General features: G+C 36.5%; 1 protein-coding gene across 1 annotated transcript in view; it reads right to left on the minus strand.

The window, feature by feature from the left end:
• The window catches only part of MACC1 (MET transcriptional regulator MACC1), a 237,144-nt gene extending 219,362 nt beyond the window's left edge, over positions 1-17,782 (minus strand). Inside the window, exon 1 of the mRNA XM_041727342.1 lies at positions 17,756-17,782. The gene's annotated coding sequence lies outside the window, so the exon portion shown is untranslated. The remainder of the gene's footprint in view (positions 1-17,755) is intronic.
• Positions 17,783-22,034: the final 4,252 nt, after the last annotated feature.

Genomic DNA, 22,034 nt, shown 5'->3' on the forward strand with positions numbered 1-22,034 from the left:
ATCTGATCAGACACAGCCATCTGGGAGCTGGAATCAGGAACTGGCAATACAAAGAAGCCAGGACAGGAGAGAATCCACTCCTGCAGTGAACATAAGCAGCAGTGTAAACGATGTCCCACTTCTAATGTGGCTATAATGGTCATGGAAAACAGGGTCCAGGACTCTTGGTGCTGATCATGCAAACTGCAGTTTCTAGGGATACCAAAACAATTAATCTATCCAGTGGCATTGCTTTGGCGCTGTTCTGGCTTTACAAGCTGTATGTCCAATTCTTCAGCCCCCCTAGAAATCATGGGATGGAGTTTGGCATGTTGCCTTTCAATTTATATCTGCCGAACTCATTTGCTAGGAGGTAAAAACACCGACTGATACGTGTATCTAACACAGTTCTTCCTTCAATGACACAGATAGTACCTTTGCTTATCCTACTACTATTAGACCTCATCAGCTCAAGGACTGGAGCTTATTTGATCTCTAAATACCAAAACCTCCACCTGGCTATGGTACATATTTGTTTATCTAAATTACACTGACCAGTAAAATAAGGAAGCCTTGCTTAAACTTCCTTCTAATTTCAAAATTCTCTAAAGAGAATGGAAGCTGACATGGAAGCTGTAGCTTGCTTATTAATGCAGAGGTAATTTTTTTCTCCAGCTGATTTGGAATTTTGGCTTTATCCTCTCTCTATATCTAGTAAGAGAGCATAGCTCGTGATTTCTTACATCTAGAGGGGGAAATCAAACATACATAGACACAATAGGGTGTTACTTAATAATCAAAAGGGGATTTTCTTCAATGACCTATGTTAAATGTCACTCATGTTTGGTCTCTGTAGGACAAATATACCAGAAAAAGTGATAGGAAACAGCCATATTCCCCACATGCTCAGATTTTTCCCAGTATGAGGTTATCTTGGAGAGAAAGGCCACATTTGAAGCTTAGAAGAAAGTTCCCCCTGGAGTTTTTTCTCTGTTGTCTTTCAGTATGTATTGACTCTCAGACCCCTGGGCTGCCTGTGACATCCGTTTTCTGGGTCAGTTTGTCCCTGAGTCATGATCACATTGTAACTTTCCAAAACCAGTTAATAACTATGCCATTTACCAGTTAATTTCAGTGAATAGCTCAAATCATAGTAAAATGTTACAGCCAAATTTAATTTAGGTCAGATTGATCTTATTTCCCTAGATTATGAAAGTAACCAAATTGTTCCTACCATTTCATATTTTCCTTCATTACATCTTTCTGGCTCCTTATTCGACTATAAGATGAATCATCCATAAACTGACCCCTACCAAGCTGTAAAAGTTGAGAAGTTCATCACTGTTTTCTTTCGTTCGCTACTTTCAGGATAACACACAAGGAAACATGTGCCAACTGTTCTCATGATCATAAGATGTTTCTATCCTGTCCTTTTGTTACCAATCAACAACAGAGGACCCTGTGTGAAGTTTTTGCTGGAATGTATGGATTACTTGCCTCCTAACCATAACCTAAAGAGTTGTTAATTTGTTGGCTCTTCTGTATTCTTATTGGTACAATTGCCACTTTTATACCAATATCACTCTCTGTTAAAATCTTCAACTGTTTTTACATCAACTTGCCTGGAAATTATGTAATTTTCCAGAAAATTTCCAAAGTATGTAAATTTGTCATTAAACCCTAAGAATGTGCAGAATTTTGATTAAAATAGTGATTGTGTGCATTCACTTAGTAGGTGTCTGTGTGTGTGTGTGTGTGTGCATGTGTGTGTACTCTAGGGGGAAAAAAAGAGTTTACTCTGAGTCCTTGGTATACCAGATGGTATATTTGAGAATAGAATATCAACTTTTAATTTTATTCTATAAACATCACAATCTAAAAGCCAAGACAAGATAGTTCTAATTCATCTGCTAATATGATTTGGATAATATGCCTTACAATATATGTTTCTTGAACATTTTAAAATTTTGTAAAAAAAAAGGGCAGCCCAGGTGGCTTAGTGTTTTAGCACTACCTTCAGTCCAGAGCCTGATCCTGGAGACCTGAGATCAAGTCCCATGTCAGGCTCCCTGCATGGAGCCTGCTTCTCCCTCTGCCTGTGTCTCTGCCTCTCTCTCTCTCTCTGTCTCTCATGAATAAATAAATAAAATCTTTAAAAAAATTTTTGTGCAAAGAAAACACAAAACATTTTTAATATTAACATCTATCCACATACTGCTATGTGCTATGGACATCACTGGAATTTTCCTGTCAGTTTGAAGCTCTGTAATAAAGTAGAAGTATATATAATATTCTGGGAATACTGCCTCTTCTTTTGCATGTTCCTAATAAGTATTAAAACACAATATTAGGGTGCCTGGGTAGCTCAGTGGTTGTGTCTGCCTCTGGCTCAGGTCATGATCCCAGGGTCCTGGCATTGAGTCCTATATCAGGCTTCTTGCAGGGAGCTTGCTTCTCCCTCTGCCTATGTCTCTGCCTCTCTCTGTGTGTCTCTAATGAATAAATAAATAAGATCTTTAAAAAACTAAACTGCATAATCTCTATTCTCTAACTAGGGGCTAAGACATTGGACTCCATAGAGACACAAGTGTACCCACAAGGTACAAAAATCCAGTGTTCTCTCACATACAAAAAGATAAATGTCTTAAGTTACTTCTCCACTATCCTATAAGGATTACCATTTGGGATGTCAAAGCCAATATGAGGTTGGCTGCTTATATTTCACATGTTCTGCTGGTGCTAACAAGGTCATTCTGAGTGTATTTGGTTTTGATTGCCACCATAACAAATCACCACAAATTTAGTGATTTAAACTACACAAACTTATCTTAAAGTTCCAAAGTTAGAAGGCTACATGAATCTCACTAGGCTAAAACCAAGGTATATGTAAGAGTAAATTCTTTTCTAGAAATTCTGGAATCAATTTCCTTGCCTTTTTCAACTTCCAGAGGCCATCCATACTTCTTAGCTTAGATTTCCTTCCCCAATCTTCAAAGCTAGCAACAGCAGATTGAATCCTCTCACGTGACATCTTTCTAATCCTGTCATCACTCTCTGTTTCTGTCTCTCTTTCTCTATGTCTCTATCTGCCAATCTCTCTGCCTTTCTCTGTCACCATCTGTTTCTGTTTCTCTGTCTCTCTCTCTCTCTCAGAAGCTGGGAAAGCATCTTGGCAAAGAATTCATTAATTATACTGAGATCACTTGAAAGGCCAAGGATATTCCCTCCTCCACCCCATCTAAAAGTACAGACCTTAATCATATCTGCTAAGTCATTCCTGCCATGTCAGGTACATATTCACAGGTTTTAGAGATTAGGATATGGATGACCTGGAGGGGACATTACTCAGGCTGTCATACCAGGTTATCACCTCAGGATATCCTCTGTGTAATATTCTAAGGTTAGAGCTGGGCCCTGCACAGACTTCCCATTGAAGTTGACAGAAAATATTTTTATTTGCATACAGAGCCAATTTTAAGAGATGACATATAATTGAAGAGGCATCCCCCAAACATCCACCTGCTTCTGGAATGTCACCTGTTATTTTGAGAGACCCATGATTCAGTTCTAAAAGTGATTTGCTCTCAAGAGCAATTAAATTCAATTAATTAAATAAGACCATATTTTTTTAAAAGGGGGGTGCCTGGATGGCTCAATTGGTTAAGCAAGTGCCTTTGACTCAGGTCATGGTCCCAGGGTCCTGAGATCAAGCCCACATTGGGGTTCCCTGCTCAGTGGAGAGTCTGCTTTTCCTGCCCTTGCTCTTGTGCTCTTACTCTCTCTATATAAATAAAATATTCTTTTAAAAAGGCCATATTAAAATGGAAATACACCTTAGAGGGATTCCCATTGCAAGGCTTCATCAACCAACATTTTAGAAGGGGATGGTTTATGAAATGGGCAGAATGTGGGAAGAATAAAAGCAGGAGTTTGCCTGTATCAGAGATGCCATACAAAGTACCTCTCTAACTCACATGGAAAAGGAGTGTCTCTCCCTTCTCATGAAAGAATCTAGCCACAGATAGAGTTTTTCGTGCTTTTTAATATAGGATTCTACTGCCCTGACTGACCATAGATGACTGATCATAGATAATTAGTTTGAAAATTGATGTCTGAAACAAAGTTGTCCATATGCAAGCTAGAGCCCAGTTTTTCGTGCTTGACTTGTTTGTTGGTTATGAATCAATTCTCCAACATTTTAGAGTGAAATAGAGTATATGGAAATGAAACAGAACAGAATTGAACAGAATAAATGGCATGCAGTGAAAAGAATAAAATAAACTAGAAAAGAATAGACCCGGATGCATTAAACTAATAAAAAGGGTCAGTACTGTTTCATAAAGTGTCTATTTCAGTATGTATGTGTGCATGTGTGCACGTGTCTGTATGTATGTTTGACTATTGGGTTAAACATAAAACGTGTCACTTCCTGCAGGCAAATTTGAAAATTACAGAGATAAATAGTGGTCTGATAAGGTACTCTGGCATGAGAGCTATGCTCAAAAATAGAGGGGATACACACACACACACACACACACACACACATATTGGATAGCAACTAACAAACCAATCAAATCATCTCTCTCATGGAATGCCAATGAAAAATTGCAAATAAGAGTTGTAGGCTCTGGAGTGTTACAAAACCTGAGATGAACACCTGACAAGATGGAAAATAGAAACCACAAACTAGTCAAAAGCTTGAGTAATTTGCAGAAACTGTGGGAGGAGAGAGCAGCAGGGTGGAGAGCTGGTAACTGACAGTGGCAAGAGAAACAGAAAGAAGCAGAGTAAAAAGAAAGGTCAGTCACAGGAATAGCAGAATCGCAGATTGGAAGTATGAGACACTCATTTACAAGGGCAAGGCGAGGTGAGCTGTTCACCATTCCCACATTCAACAAATACTTACTGAGTGTCTGCTATGTGTTAGGGACTCTTCTAAGAGCTGGGGATATTCCTATGAAGAAAACAGACACAATCTCTACCTTCATAGAGTCTATATTCTAGTGACTGTCTACTAAGAGTTGTACCCCAAAGTAGGTTTGGGTTGTTCCTGGTCATACAAATGTCACAGTGACTTCCTGTGCTCCTTCACTCTTCTCTATTCTTCCAACACATCCTCATTGTTGTATTTCTAATTAATGAAAGAGCCAAATTAAAAGTTTAGAGTTTTGCCGAGGACTAGTTCTAAATACACAGAAGTCTCATAATGGAGAGGATGAAGTAAGAATTTGTCTTTTTTGCAAATGGCATTGAGACCAAAACAAAGAATGAAGTAAGCTAAATAAAATAAAAGTTTCATCATTCATTCTGGAATATTCATTTATTTATTAGTAATTACATTTTTATCCTCCAATAAATTATTCTTTTCATAAGGAACCAGGAATTACTTGTTAGTCAAACTTCGCATAACTCTGTTAGTAGTTCTCAAGGTGTATCCCTCCTGCTTTTTTAAGAAACATTCAGTGTCAATTATCTCTTATTTTCTCTTATATTTTCTTTCATATTCTATCACTTTCTATCATCAGGATCCTATCTTACCTGCACATCTCTTAAGTCTCCCCCATTTTACAAAACAGCAAACTTTTACACTGTTGTTGAGCAACTGTGATAATCTTTGCTTCTCATTATTAATAAGCTTCAGACAGAATCTTTCTATATATACTCACTGTCAGTTTTCTTACATTCTTCTCGGTCCTCAGCCCTTTCTAATCTGAATCCTGCTTCCATCAAGCTCTTCTTATGGCCATTTTTTTCTAAAATCAATGATTTTTTTCAATCTTTATCTTTTTTGATCTCTCAAGAAATTTTACACTTGTATTAGTTACAATGGTCTAGATTTTACTACCCTGAAAACAGCCTCAAAAACCTCAGGTTCACCATAATAGATGTCTCTTTCTTGTTCAGGCTTCATGTTTATTGTTCAGGGCCTGTGTTTGTGCTTCTTCCCCATTATTTTCCCAGCTAGCATAGTGTCTTGAGATACAGTAGATGTTTGTTAACTATAGTCTGAATGTATGACTGAATGGTAGATTTTATATTCCTTTTGTATAGTAGATTTTAGTGGAAGCAAGATTTACATCTTTCTTTAAAATTGCCCCCAAAATGGAGAGGAAATGAAGTCCTTATCACTAGGGAAATTTATAAAGCAACACTTTTTTTTTTAGCTAGATGAGGTTTTTGTGAAAATGTACTTGTTTGTGGGATCATTGGTGATAACCTCACTAATAAAAGAGGCACAGTTGCTCATCTTTTCCAAATTATATGTCATGGACATTCCCCTAACATGATACTTAGGGTAGAGACTAAATACATATCCAGATGGCCACTGCTGAAAAAGAATAATTAACTGGAACACAGTTACAGTGATTTCCCCCTTTCCATTTGAAAATAAATTTATGAATTTCCAAAGGCAGAGTTTAAAGTCATGGATGCCATATTAAATAAATACAGGCCTGCATATTTCACTGTATTTCTGGGAAATGAAGTTAACCAGCCGCACACGCAAGTGATTAAAGCATTGTGTCACTCTAAATTCCAAGATGATAATTTTTGGTGTCATCCTAGGGACTGATGCTGCCAGCAAAAAGGAAATAATTTATCTCAATTTAGACATATATTAACTCTTTTAAGTTACCAAAGTTCCTCTAGTGGAATTTTAAATGCTGTTTAACAAATAATGTTTCTTTTCAATTGAAAGATATAATTCGAATTTGCATTTGAGTAATCAATAATGAACTAAGCAACAGAAATTTTAGACTTTAAGATTGAAAACTGTGTTTAAGGCCCATGTGTCATCAATAAGGCATTTAAAAATGAACATGAGGGATCCCTGGGTGGCGCAGCGGCTTAGCGCCTGCCTTTGGCTCAGGGCGCGATCCTGGAGACCCAGGATCGAATCCCACGTCGGGCTCCCGGTGCGTGGAGCCTGTTTCTCCCTCTGCCTGTGTCTCTGCCTCTCTCTCTCTCTGTGACTATCATAAATAAATAATAAATAAAGAAGAGCTCCTTTAAAAAAAAATAAATAAAAATAAAAATGAACATGAATAAAATAATTTCAATATATGTAAGAAAGAAAATATCAAATTTGTTTGAGACTAAAATCAGAGGATGTTATTCACATTAATTACTCTGTGTAATTAAATTATTCTCAGCTTCCCTAAGCACTTTACAGCATTAACTTCTTGGAGACACATAATCAGTGAATTTTAGTACTATTGTAAAAATGATATTTACATATATTATTTATACCTATAAAATAGATACTATTTAAATTTATAAAATAGATTGCTCCTATTCCATTCATCTTTGCAGAAGAATAATAGTTTGCTAATTGCCTAGGAAAGGTCCTGTTGAACATGATTTAAATGATGCTCAAGTCACTCATAGGTATGATGAAAATTATTAGAAAAATGCTAGGGTAGAGTCTAAAAAGAGATTCTAAACATTGAAAGGTCACTTAGAATTTTTCAGGACTAAGATTACCTTAACTTTTTTTAAAGTTTTTATTTTAATTTCAGCTAGTTAACATATGTGTTTTATTAGTTTTGGGTGTATAATATAGTAATTCAACAATTCCACACAGCGCCAAAGACTACCTTTATTTTGCAAATTCCTAAAACATTATTTATTCATATAACTCACAACAATGTAGCAGGCACTGCAACAGACTGAAGTATTTAAGTGAATCTTCATGGTGGATGAACCAGGCTGGATATTGGCTTTCTGTGCTCTTAATTCAATGTTGAACCACTTTACCATGATGACAGTTAATATAACCTTTCTGGAATCATGAATGTTCCAACACTCTGTAAACTATAGTACTGCATATTTTTAAATAAATATTTTATATAATGGTTAAAAGGAACCATTTAGCAAAAGGGAAAAAACGATTTTCAAAAAAATTATCTGGGGATCAAAAACACTTGAGGGAAATGCTTTAGGATTCCAAAGAAGAAATTAAACAGAGAAAAGTCCCTTTCATATTCACTGGTGGGTAGATGAAAGTAAAAGTTCTGAAATATGAAAAAGTTCTGGGACTCATTTGGATACATTTGCTTGTATTTCCAAAAGGTAAACCACATAATATAAAAGAATCTTTCTGGCCAATTTAACAGTCTTAGGAGGACAGTTTGTGGTGACACCACACAATTTCCTTTTATATTTGCGCTGCTGATATTGATTTGCCTATTGTTCTCTTTTTGGGCCAAATTTTCCAACATCATTGAGATTTTGGAAGTATCAGAGAAATACAAGATTTGAAAGTTATTTCCAAAAAATCTTTATATATATAATCTTTTAGGGGGGGCATGAAGGAATTGATAGATTACTATCTGAATATACTGAGTCATGTTAGTTTTTAACAATTAAGAACTATAAAGAATATAACTACTGTCTCACACAGAAGTCAGAAACATCTATGCTATCTATCATGGGATTCTTTCAGGAAAATGAAATGCAGGCCTTCTCTGACTGACAGGTGACCCATCAGGAGATAGAGTGATCTCTCTCTATAATCATCCTCCATCTTTCCTTTCCCAACTGAGCAGGACTTTTAGAATTGCCTGAGAAAGAAAAGTTTCCTCACATAAATCCAGAGAAACTAACAAATCAATAGTATCTACTGGCTTTCACTAACATTATATTTCCATGCCCCTAAATGTTAAAACTTTTGTAGGCTGATCCAAGAAACTAACCACTATTTGAATATTGTTGCTTTGGGAAACTATATTCCCATTCCAAAGAATTGACTCATACACATTCGATAGGGATTTTTTAAAGTATACATGGTTAAGTCCTAGAATGATATGAATAATGACAATAAAGTTTGAGAGTGGTTTGAGGAACTAGATAGCATTTCCAATCATTCTTCAAATGCTTTGTGGAATTGTGCAATTTTGCTATGGTAGATAAAACACTGACATAAGAATCCAAAAACCTGGATTCACGTCCTAGCTCTTCCACATAGTAAGCTATCTGACCTTGATCCAAGACACTTAATCTGAGCCACAGTTTTCTCAGCTGGAAATGGGTGTGATTTCCTTCCCCCTACATCTCAGGGCTATGAGGCAGCATAGAGCCATTATGGGACACTGACTTCTAAGTGATACAAATGTAAGTTTGGATTTTATATTCACCACTTACCATGTTAGTGAATTTCTCTGAGTCTCAGTTTCTTACCTTTTAGAATTTAGAGGAGGACTCAAAAAAATATGTACCTCATTTGTTCTGGGCCAATGAATAATTGCAATGATTATAAGAGATGTGGAAGGTGCCTAGAAACAGAGGAGTATTATCTACTATAAAGTACTATACTGTTAAACATATTAATATTTACACCCATTATGTAATTTAAAACATAACTTGAAAAAAAAAAATAAATAAATAAAATAAAAAAATAAAAAAATAAATAAAACATAACTTGAAACCAAAATGTATACTGAACTTGATGCTTAATATCTTTTGACTAGAATGATTGAATGCAGGCCATGGGAAGTGAAAGGTTTTATCTCCTTTGATTATGACTTTATTTCCTGTCCTTACAACAGAGTCTGCCACAGAGTAGGCATTCAGTGACACACTAATACTAACATAGCACCCATGTGCCAGGTATCTCATCGTCATAACAACCCTGCGATCCAAGTACTATTATTAGCCACAATTTACAGATAAGGAAACAGTAACACTGATCAATCTCATAGCCAGTTAAGACTAGAGATAGGATTTAAACACAGCCTGGCTCCAGTGTTCATTCTCTTCAATGTGACACTTTACTAGAGATAAATATTTGTTGAATAAATGAGTGAACCCCCACCTTCTTGTACAACTGTTTGTCAGCAACTAAACCATAATAACAATAAGAATATAAGGTTAGTCAAACCCATTTTTTGAGGAAGAATGATCATTCCCTTCCATCTTCATACAAAGTGACCAAGAAAACCTCCTTGGGGGCAAAAAAGGGAAAATGGGCCCATTTTCTGAGCATGCCTGTGGCCAGATTACACAAGGCACTGAGGGGCAAAGTGGTTGTTTGCCCACTAACTCTTAGTGGGCTTTGAGTAAAATGATGTACAGCATTTTCTCCTTCAATTCAATCCCACAGAATATATTTACACTCCTGGTAAACTGTGGAGGTAAACTCTGTTCTGTGGACAGTTTTGCCTGTAGGGACTCCCTCTCATAAAGACTAGACCCCAAAGAAGTTGCTGGTCTATTGCCAAATTTAGGAAGTAAAAGTCACACTTCCTAGATTGTATTCTGACTTCTCCATTCTGTGATTCACTCATCTCTGAATTTTTCATTTTCTCTATCCAGAAATAAACACTTTCTAGCCTGGATAGTATTTGCTCTCAAAGTCAGCTCATTTTATAGAAGAGATGTGGAATAGCTATGTGACTTTACAGAATACAAACCTCACCCTTAAAAAAAATCACCCTTAATTCCTTAAAAATACTTGTCTTTTCTAATTTATGCATCTTTTCTGTGTAAATATGAAAATAATGTATCAAGAACTATAAATTGCTATTCAAATATAAGGAATGTTGTTCTTGTAGAGTGGGAGAACAAAATGGCAGAAGAGTTTAAAGGCAGAGTGCTGGTCCGTGTGATCTATGACTCTCCTTTGCCCTCATCTCAAAAGTGGTGACAATAATCCTTATATCACTAGCATTTTGCAATGATTAACAGAGTTTAATACATGTACAGTTTCTACAACAGTGTCTGGCATGTGACAGCAATGTCTTAATAAATGTTAGTTGTTATTGAATCACTATAGTGTGTAATTGGATTGCCATATTGATCACGTATGGCCAAACTGCCTTTCTCCTCAAGGGACACTGCTAGAATGACCCCAAATAAGCCTGGCTGCAGTGGATGTAAGTGTGAGGTTATGAAGCTCACCAAGTATTTAATTAGCCAGAGAAGCTGATTGCTGTCACATTTTAGTACAGTTCTCTAGGGAAAACATATTTAATCTCTAAAACATTGTCTGAAAGAAACCATTTGGGGGTACCTAAATCCTGATTATAGTGTTATTTGATTTACAAAATGTACTTCTCTTAGGAGTCTTAGTGAATTCCAAATTTCTATCCCCTAAATTATATACCAAAAATTTTACCAAGCTGCAATCTGAGTCCTATTCTTGTCCTTTTCATCAGTATGCAAGAAACTCAAAAATGTTGTGGCTGGATTCAGAAAGAAATTTTATATATAAAGTATATATATACTTGTTTACTGGACAAAAAAAAAAAAAAAAAGGTTGGTAAAAGGCTGGATACAAATTCCCATTACTAAATGGCTCCAGGAATTCAAGACCAAATGCATTCCTAGCTTTACTTGAAAGATAGCTATAGGATTATAAATTGAGGAGGCAAATAATTGTCACAAAATGCTTAATATTTATAACACATCCTGTATGTCCTTCTGGCCTATAGGTTGAATGTTGAATCAGACAGATTTGAGTTAAAATCCAGGCTCCAGCACCAACTGGAAGCTGAGAGCAAATTTCCAATCTCCCTAAGCCTTATTTGACCCACCTGTAAAATGGAAGTAATAAAAGTGCCTACTTTATTATACCCTTTTGAAGTTTAAATGACATACTTATAAAGCATTTAGGATATCTGACTCAAAGCTATTTGACAACCACCACATGTGTAGACACACCAGTGATTCCTTGAATTTGTCACTTGATTTTTATGCCTAATATGTTGTGTTTTTTTCCCCCCTCTCTCAATAATTTTTAAGATCTTAAGGACAAGGAATAAAACAAGGAGATGAAAGTCAACTAAAAATAAACAGATATGGGATACCTGGGTGGCTCAGTGGTTGAGTGTCTGCCTTTGGCTCAGGGCGTGATCCTGAAGTTCCAGGATTGAGTCCCACATTGTGCTCCCCGTGGGGAGCTTGCTTCTCCTTCTGCCTGTGTCTCTGCCTCTCTCTGTGTGTCTCTCATGAATAAATAAATACAAATCTTTAAAAAAAGAAAATAAACATATAATTAAAAAAATACTAGCATCTTATTGAAAATTTTAAAAAAATTAAATCAACACAGAAATGGTTATTCAAGTTCTGAAAATTCAGTGGCTCTCCAAACTGGAAAGCTGTAAATCTGCAGCACTCATAAGTGAATCATAAAGACTAGATGGGGAGGGAAAGAAGGAAGAAGAGCCCACTAAGAAGAAAAATAAGGATGTCCAGGAGTGTTTTGTTTTGTTTTGTTTTATTCTAATTAGCACAGACTGGCATAGGGATTTGAAGAGATGAGACAGTTTCAAATGAAAGTTGCCTTCATCCACTTCAGCAAATATTCATTGAGTGTGTAATACATTGAAGACTAGAAAAACAAGGTGATAAAACATGCTTTCTGTCTTTAAGAGAATTTCAAGACCATAAACGAATTATACAGTAAGAATTCATGCAAGGAGAGGGTTGCACAGGAGGGAACACCTCCATCTGTTTGGCAAGAGGATGGCTGTCCAATAGTCTTAACAAAGCAGGTAACAGGTGGATTGAACTAAAAGATGAGTAGTAATTGTCTGGGAAGAATGAAGGACAGAGCATTCCAAGCAGATGGACCATCATGCACCAAGCCACCAGAGGCTTGAAATAGCCTGGCATGCTTGAGAAATTGCAAGTTTGAGGTCTGTTAGGGACTTTGCACTCTTTCTGGGTTTCGCTTATTAGAAGGTTCACTTGGCAGCACTTCAGGTACAAATGTGTTCTAGCCATTGAAGTCTCTGCTTAAATGTCACATCTCTAGAAAACTTGCCCAGACAGACCACATAGCTTAACTTAGCCCTTGTTATTCTCTAACAGGTAACTCTTTTCATTCTGTTAACAAAGTATACCAATTTTTAAAAATTTCCCTTATTAGCTTCTTGTTTGTTTATAGACTATTTGACCCTAACAGTTGCTTGTAAGCAGGAACCCAATTTATTAGCTAGAGTATCTACGTTACAATTCTGCCTATTACAAAGTAGATACTCAGTAAATATTTAGTTAATGAGTAAGTAGATTGGACATGTAAACAAGGGACAGAGACTGAAGGGATTTGTAAGCCATCATAAAGATTGTGGATATTAAATAGGTGGAGAGGACCACTGGTGATTAATAAATAGGAAAAAATATGTAATTAGTTTCCTCTTAGAAGATCTCTCATGATTTCTGCAGAAGATGTATTTGAGAAGAATGAGACTAATTTGAAATCTACTGAATTAACTAATACATGATGTCTACAGTGAGGAAGGTGAAGATGTGATTGATCAAAAACAATTTTTAATTGGAAGGACCTGAAGGTGAAGATCACACCAGGAGAGAAGAATCTAGGTTGACATTCACAACCTATGACAGGTACACAATACAAATACTTCATAACTGAGTTTTCCAAGGTTTTTTTTTTTTTTTTTTTATGATAGTCATACAGAGAGAGAGAGAGAGAGGCAGAGACACAGGCAGAGGGAGAAGCAGGCTCCATGCACCGGGAGCCCGACGTGGGATTCGATCCCGGGTCTCCAGGATCGCGCCCTGGGCCAAAGGCAGGCGCCAAACCACTGCGCCACGCAGGGATCCCCCAAGTTCTAAAGGAGTCTATAGTGCCAAATGAGGGACAGTATACAAAGAAAATGAAAACAGGAAAGTTGTGGAAAGGACAAGTCACTGGTGGCATTCCAGAGCAGAAATGGGGTAAGGGTCTCATGCTACCAACAATAAATGAATACTGATGGCTGTCATTAGCTGTTTCTTTCTTCTCCTCTGGCCCCACCCTGCCCCATGGGGATATGGTGACAGAATTATGTGAACACACAGCCCCCAGGAGCAAGCTGTGTCCACACCCCTCACAGAAAACTGCCCCTGTTACCACTCAGGCTAAGATGTACATACGCTAACAGTAGCAGGATACATTTCAGGAAATAGCCCAAGAAGTACGCAAGCACCTTTCTTTCTGCAAGCAGACTGGGGGGGGGGGGGGCATCAAATGGATGAATTCCAGAGTCCCGTGTTCCTAGATAAGGGGGTGCTCCATCCATCCCCATGACCTCAGAGGATCTTTGACCAGCTGTAAGAAGCCCAGCCACAGCTAGGACCAGAGCACGAAGGCCCAGGTTAAATAGCAGTTCTACCTGGGTCTAAAGGCAGGATGGAAGGAGCTCCAGAACTTACATCCTGTCATCTTGAAGCCTCACAGAAATAAATCAAGAAGTCTCCAACCCCAGGAGTCCTGAGCAAGTCTGGTTGTTCCTCACTCTAAGTGGTCACAAGCCCACTCCATTGTAGACACCAGTCATCCTGGCCAGGAGAAAGTAGTTGACTACTTGAATTAACCTGGACCTACGCAGTACCCTGGGGGAGGGGTGTGAACCCCATGGTCTGAGAAGGGAGCAGCGGTAGAGGCTAGGTTGGGGATAAGGTGAAAGGATGCTGAGGAGTGATGATTTTTATGTGGGCACTAAAGCTGGACATGAAGACAGGGTGGTATGGAGGGCAAAGCAAAAAGGAATTGGAATATATGAAGCAACACTTGGAAGCCTGCCTGAAAAGAAGGGAAAAATATAATTAGAGCAAAGAGAAGGGGGCAAGGTCTGATGATAGCTTTGTCAGATAGGTAAGATCTGTGCATGTTTAAATGTAGAAAAGAGCTTCAAACTGTAATGTACATATAACGTTTGTTGTTAAAAATGCAGATTCTCATTCAGCAGGCCTGGGGTGGGGCTTGAAATTCTGCATTTCAAACAAGCCCTCATGTGATACTGCTGGTTCATGGACCTCACCTTGAGAAGCAAGGATATAGAGAATTAGATATCAGAGAAAATGAAATTGAAGGGGCTGCAAAGAAAGGAGAGATGAGAATAAGATTTCAAGAAGGGCTCTCGTGGCTCCCTATAATAAACCATTTCCCCAACAGAGAGTCACAAGGCTATATCATGGAGTAATCTGGGGATGATCCAGTGTTCTTTGAAGAATTGAAGAATATGGGGCACCTAGGTGGCTTAGTCAGTTAAAGCATCCTACTCTTGATTTCTGCTGAGGTCATGATCTCAGGGTCCTGGGATTGAACTCTGCGTCAGGCTCCATGGTCAGTGTGTAGTCCACTTGGGATTCTCTCTCTGCCCCTACCCCAACCTCTCTCAAAATAAGTAAGTAAATCTTTGGGGGAAAAAAAAAAAGAATCGAAGAATATTCTGACCAGATGCTCATCTAGTAGGGGCGTGAAGAAGAAATGTTGAGCCTGTGAATGTCTTGTCCTTCCTATGGCCATGCTCACTGAAAATATGGCTTTCCTGTCTGTGTCTGTATTCAGGATGCGTGTGGGTGAGTGTGCCTGCACACATGTGTGCGTATGTTGGATTCTTCTGACAAGCTAGCAGCTAACCACAGACTTTCAATCACATTGTTAGTGCTTCCCTCATGACTTAATTTTTAATCAGTCATATAAATAATGAAACTGAGGAAATTGAGGCTTCACAAATTCTTCTTTGGACAATTCAGAGATTTGAAAACCCTATAAATTTGCCAAGTAATGAGGTGTCAGTGTCTTAGGGTGACAATACAGAAAAGTACCTCGTTAAAATAAGGAAGTAATCATTAGTGAAAACTTATTTCTGCAATTTTTGAGCTGAAACAAAAATTATGTCACTTTTGTCCACAGATATTGACCTCAGCAATGACTTTTCCGAAACATTAAGTGAAGTGTTGTCATGACAAATAGTTTCAATAAAGCCATTTTAACTGAAGTTTCAAAAAAAATTTTTTTATAACAAACCTACCATCCCAGTGTCTCAATTAACTGTTGGGAAATAACATATTTTCACAAGTAAGGAATGTGTATCCTAAGGATTTTACCTTGATGTATTACTCTTTGAAGAGTCATTAATTCTCTGGAAATATAATTTGTCCCACAGTATCTTGAAGACCTGCTAAAATTTGAAAATAATTTTTTCCTCCTCATGGCTCTTTGGTCCATTTAGTGCTCATGTCACTGTCTTGGAAACAGGAAAGTATAACAGAAATTATAGGAACAAGGCTCTGAAACCTGGTTTTCTTGGCCCTGCAAATAACAATCTTTTTTTCTCAACCTATATTAAGTCACTAAATTCCCCTCTCCTATTTGTCTTACTTCCCATGTTAAGTCTTTCATTTCCTTTGTCTGGACTTCTTTTTGACTGGCTTTTTCCATGATTGTCTCTACCTCATCTTCCCATTTCAGCTTATGTGTCACCTTTTTAGAAAGATTTTCTTAATCTCCCTCCATAAAGAGGAACATTCTAATATTTTCTCTCACAGCACCCTGCTTAATTCCTACATAGGAATAATCATAATCGGTCTGTATTTGTTTAGTTGATTATTTTGTCTCCTCTTTAGAATGCCTCATACACAAGCTCAGGTAAAGATTTCCTTCGTTTTTGGTTGTAAGCCAGGACCAAGCAGTATATTGCATATGATTTCCTCTTATAATATCTGTTAAGGATTAGAAGAAGGAGAGAAGGAACATTCCATAAGTTCTTTTAAAGTAAGAATTTGCTCTTTCATTTCTATAACCTTTCTTTGTAGCTTCATGCTTGACATAGAGTAGATGCTCAATAAATAGTAGCTGAATGAATAAAGATGTGATCAAGGAAGTGTCTGCAAATGTGAATAATTTCACTCTCAGTAGCCACAAGAGACAGAAGAAGAAGCAGAGGCCAGAAAGTTGTTATAAAGCCTATGTACCCATCAACCACAAGTACCCTTTTGATTTTGGTTGATATTTGTGAGGCTTTTCCCTGGTCTTTCCAAACACACCCTACAAATGCTTTACCAAGAGTACTTGTCTAAAATACTGCAGGGAAAAATTATCTAATTTTCTCCAAGGTTTCTGTTTGTATCAACCTATGTGTCTAAAAACTCTGCTGTGCTCATGGGGATCACCCTCAGGAAAAGTGGACAGATACTTAGAAAAACCACAGTCTTTCACCACACTGGAGTACTCTTTTTACTGATCATGACCAGTGAGCACCTTCAGACATTTTTTGCATCATAGCATGCAGTTCAGTTTTTCCCACTTTTCACTTAGAACCTGACCCACAAGTTTTTTTGTTAGAATAAAATAGTCACACAGATGACTTTTGTTTAAGGGCTGAGGATTTAAGTCCAATTGCTAGGGTCCACATTGACTCTCCTGATTAGGTGTGTGACCTTGAACAAAATGTTTAACCTTTTTAGGACTACTACCCGTAACACAAACAATATTTTTAACTCATGGGGGTTTCGTTTTCACTCAATAAAATAATTCACGTAAAGTTCTTTGCATATGTACTGTACCAGGAAGTTATTAGTGATTAGTACTTCCCAGTGCTAATGTTAAGAACATGATAAGAGCTGGATATTAGCTATTATTATTATCAAATTGATAATTGTTTTTTGGTTATAAAAGCAAACTCTCAGATATTTGAAAAAGTGGAAGAGATAAAAAGAAAATATTTGCCACTTGCTTTATGGCCATTCAGAAGCTATGAATACTATCATTACTCTTTCCTGATAAAACAGAATGAGAGGGAGCAAGAGGCCTTTCTTCTCCACAATACACTGGAATTCCCTAGGAATGAGAAAAGTTTCTTCACGGTTGTACTAAAGAGACCCCACTGTTTTTTCTGTTTTGTTAAGTCATTCTGTTGGGTATTTTTTTTCTTTTTCTTTTTCTATAGCTTTTGGCCTTTCAAATTTTGTATCAATGATTAGGTGTGTTAATACTGTTAGATAACTATGTCATTGAAATGAATTGGAGTAAAAGAATGGCAATACTCACAGAGATGAATCTGTATTAAAACCGGCATTTGGGGGCATCTGGGTAGCTCAGTTGGTTAAGCATCCAGTCTGCAATTTCAGCTCAGGTCATGATCTCATGGATTGTGGGCCTGAGTCCTGCGTAGAGCTCCACACTCAGCAGAGAGTCTTCCTGAAGATTCCCTCTGCCCCTTCGTCCATTTGTGCTCTCTCTTTCTAAAATAAATAAATAAATCTTTAAAAAACACCCAGCATTTTAACAATTCATCAGAAAAGCCATTGTCGTGTCAATCTAACTAACCCACTCTGTGTGTGTGTGTTCACAAATATGCAAATATACTAAATTAAGTACGAAGGCCAAAATTAATAAAAGCATACTTTTTCTTAATACATTCCCCCAAATGTCTCAATTCCATCTTCACCTGAAAAAGTAATATAGCCAAACAATGTATTCACAAAGTTACTATCCAAAATACTCTTATTTCCTTATACTGCTTTTGAGTATTTACTATTATATTTTAGATTTGTCAGTTTACTTATTGTGCATCTCCCTTACTAGAATTTAAGCCCTGCAAAGTTAAGGAATTTGTCCACCTAAGTCATAACTCTATATCTAGCATGCAACAGATGCTCAATAAATACTGTGAGATGAATGGTTATTTCTTAAAAGCTGTGAAATATCAAGGCAAACTATTTATATGCAAAGCACAAATTATCATTGGCTGAACTCAGTATAAGCAACAGTGTGGTGTGGCATAAATATTAGTCTGAAGGTCTATGTTTTAGACTTGATTCTGCTACTATATATGAGACTGTAGACAGAAAGTATGGCCTTCATATATGTCAGATAGCATAGGTGATAAAAAAGCATTTTTTTTTCTGTTGCTTTTGATTCAGTTCACTAAAAATTATACCTTGCTATCTATTAACAAACTCAGATTGTTTTGTAGGATAGGGTTATGGGGGGATGCAAAGGAGATGGGTAGTGGCAGGGAGACAGCCAATGTCTTTAAACAAATATTTACACCCAGGAAGTTATTAGTGATTAGCAGAGAGGACAGGATAAGCACTGACATAATTTTGTTATTCTGGTCCTACTTATAAAAATGAGTTTCCTCTTTTGATTCTCTGTTCTGCAAAATAAAACTGGTAAAAATTCAGAGCAGAATCTAATTGAAATTGTAGAAAATAATAAAGTTGTTTATTGCACAGTTATTTAAAATATTCAGTTATTAATTTATAATTTGAATTATTGCTAATTTAGGTTTTATTAAAGCTTATGGAAACATCAAAGTATGCATATTAAAATAGAGACCTAATTCCTCAGAATCGTTATTCCATTGGTTAAGATTTCAATTTGTTTTATTAATGGGCTCCCTTCATTCAAAAAGCACAAGCTGTAATTTTCTTATTTTTTGCATGCCAAAAGGAAGTGTGTAGTCCTATTCCTCCCATGATAGAGATATGACATTATAGTATGTTTGTGAATAAGTGTTAATGAAGTATATTTAGTTGCTGCCTGAGTATCTGGAAATCTTTAATATGATCTGGAGAGAAATAATAGAAATCAGGGTAATAGATAAAAGTTGTTATTATTATTATTATTATTATTATTATTATTATTATAGTTATAGTTATTATTTTAAGTAGGTGCCATACCCAGAGTGGAGCCCAACATGGCACTAGAATTCATGACCATGAGATTGAGATGTAAGCTGAGATCAAGAGTCAGGCACCCAACCAACTGAGCCACCCAGGTGCCCCAGATCTTTTAAATTTTTTACACAGCACTCCACTGTTTAAACACCAATTGCAAAGTATTTTGAAGCTTTGAAATAAAATTATAATATGAAATTCCCAATTCTGCTCTAGAACTGAATTCCCTTTCAGCAATCTTATATTTGGACAGCAAATCTCTTTACATGATATATAAAAACTGGACTATAATGTATATGCACAAAAGAATGTGAGATATCTGAAAGCTTTAGTAACCACAAAACACCTAATAATTTAGAAGAACTGACAACTGGGTGCCTGCATGACTCAGTCAGTTAAGCAGCCAGCTCTTGGTTTTAGCTCAAGACGTAATCTCAGGGTCGTGACAATGAGTTTTGCATTGGGCTCTACACTCAGCACAGAGTCTGCTTAGGTTTCTCTGTCTCTCTCCCTCTGTTCCTCCCCTCTGCATGCTCTCTCTCTCTAAAATAAATAAATAAAGCTTAAAAATTAAAATAAATTGTGATTTGTAATTCGTAGACTTAGGAGTCCTATACATTGCATCATAAAAACAATTCTAATAAGTTTCACAGCCTCAGGAAAGAACTAGAAATGAGCTATGGATAGTGAAAAGTGACTCATAGTTACAAATAGAATGTGCTACTGAAACAGAGCAACAAGAAGGTCAGGTCTGAAGTGTTATCACTTAAAAATGGCATATTTTATCCCATTTACCTGGGTATTATTCATCACTGGCCTTGAACATTTGTTTCTGAGGCAATATTGCACAGAGAAAGAGTGTGGATGGACTTCAGAGCTCTGAACTCTACATCAGACTCTGTTAATTTCTAGTGAAGAATCTGGGAAATTACCTCACTTCCCTTGAGATCTGTTATCTACTTGCTTCAAGGTTTGAAGAAAGGATTAAAAGAGAAACATCTGACATTATCCTAGAATTTAAATGCCATTCCGTAAATATTAGTTAACCCCTTTCTTTTCCTAAAAATGCAAGGCAGTCCAAGGAAAGCCAAGTGTTTTCTATGTGCATTGTTAAGTGTGTTTCTATGTGTATTATTGTATTTGAACATTTTAAGTAATAAGTAGCTTGAGTTTGGCAGCCATGAGTTATCTTTAATCAGAGGGTCTGTTTTTGTTTTTAATAATCAACTCAGGAATTTATATAAAACAATAATAATCATTCTTAATTCTCAGTTTAATGACCTACAACCACATGAACCAAACTACTCTCTCCAAAATGTATAAAAACCACTTTGTTCTGTAATAGCCATGTAACAGGACATTGTAATACAACGTAGCAAGTAGCTACCCTTGTGGTGAACATAGCATAATATATAAACTTATCTAATCACTAATTTCTGTACCTGAAATTAACATTGTGTAACATTGTGTATCAACTACACTCAAATAAGAAAAACCACTTTGTTCATATGTATAAATAAGAGTTATGAAATACTGAAGGTCAAAGAAACTCTCCGTTTCTTTAAGTAAGGCATCATAGAACTTGTAGACAGAAAATGAATTCTGGCTATTGCTTTGCATCATATAAGTGTACCTTTCTGAAGTGATAATGACTTCAATATGGTAGACACATTAAAAGTAAAGGCAGAATTGTGAAGGCTTTATTCTTTCTTAAATTTCACCATGTGTTCTAAGGATTAGCATATTAAAAGCCAAATTTAGTTTCTCTTCAAAGGTTCCATAATATGTTAAGTTTGAAAGCTATCACCACGGACAGTAAGACTTAACATAGGAAAATGGATATCCCTGCTTCTGTCTCCCTGTTTCTCTTCACTTCTCTGTACCTACTACACTATGGGTTACCAATAAATGCTTGTTGGATAGGTTAACATATGAATATATGTTCTAAAAACACTTCCAAAATTACAAATAAAAATTTATGAAGGTGAATCACTTAGTTGGTACTTATTGATACCATAACTAAAGGAACCATATAGTAGGACACTGCAGAACTGTGCAAAAGGGGGTAAGTGCATTTGTGCTTTTGAAGAAAAGGATTAAATGTCATAAGTAATATATCCAGAAAAAGGAAAATTATCTAAAATCACTGTAAAAGGTAACAGATATTGAATTTGATCCAAGCATTCTGCTAATGGCTGAGAATACAAAGATGAGTATAGAACTTACTTTCAAGGAATTCATAGTATCATGGGAGAAATTAACTCATAAATAAATGTATATGTAAAATAGAGGCATAGGTAAAACATAGATTTTATATAATATTTATATTAATTATACTTGTTATATATATAATATATATATTTTATCTACACCTCTCCCCATACATACACACTACCATGCTCAGAAGCAGGAATAATCAATGCTGTTGGGAATACAAGGCATAGGCAGGAGGGGAGAGCATTGAGATATGCCTCTGGGGAGACAGTTTAATTGTCTCAAAGATAAGCCAGATATTATGTCATATAAGTTGAGGCCGAACATTCAGGCATTCGGTAGAGGATATGAAATAGCACGAAGCCAAAAACAAAAGTGACAAGTTTACAGAAAAGGAAAGAAGATGAGTATCATGAAGAGCAGGTTAAAAG

Source organism: Vulpes lagopus, chromosome 13, assembly GCF_018345385.1.
Source record: "Vulpes lagopus strain Blue_001 chromosome 13, ASM1834538v1, whole genome shotgun sequence".
Lineage (NCBI taxonomy): Eukaryota > Metazoa > Chordata > Mammalia > Carnivora > Canidae > Vulpes > Vulpes lagopus.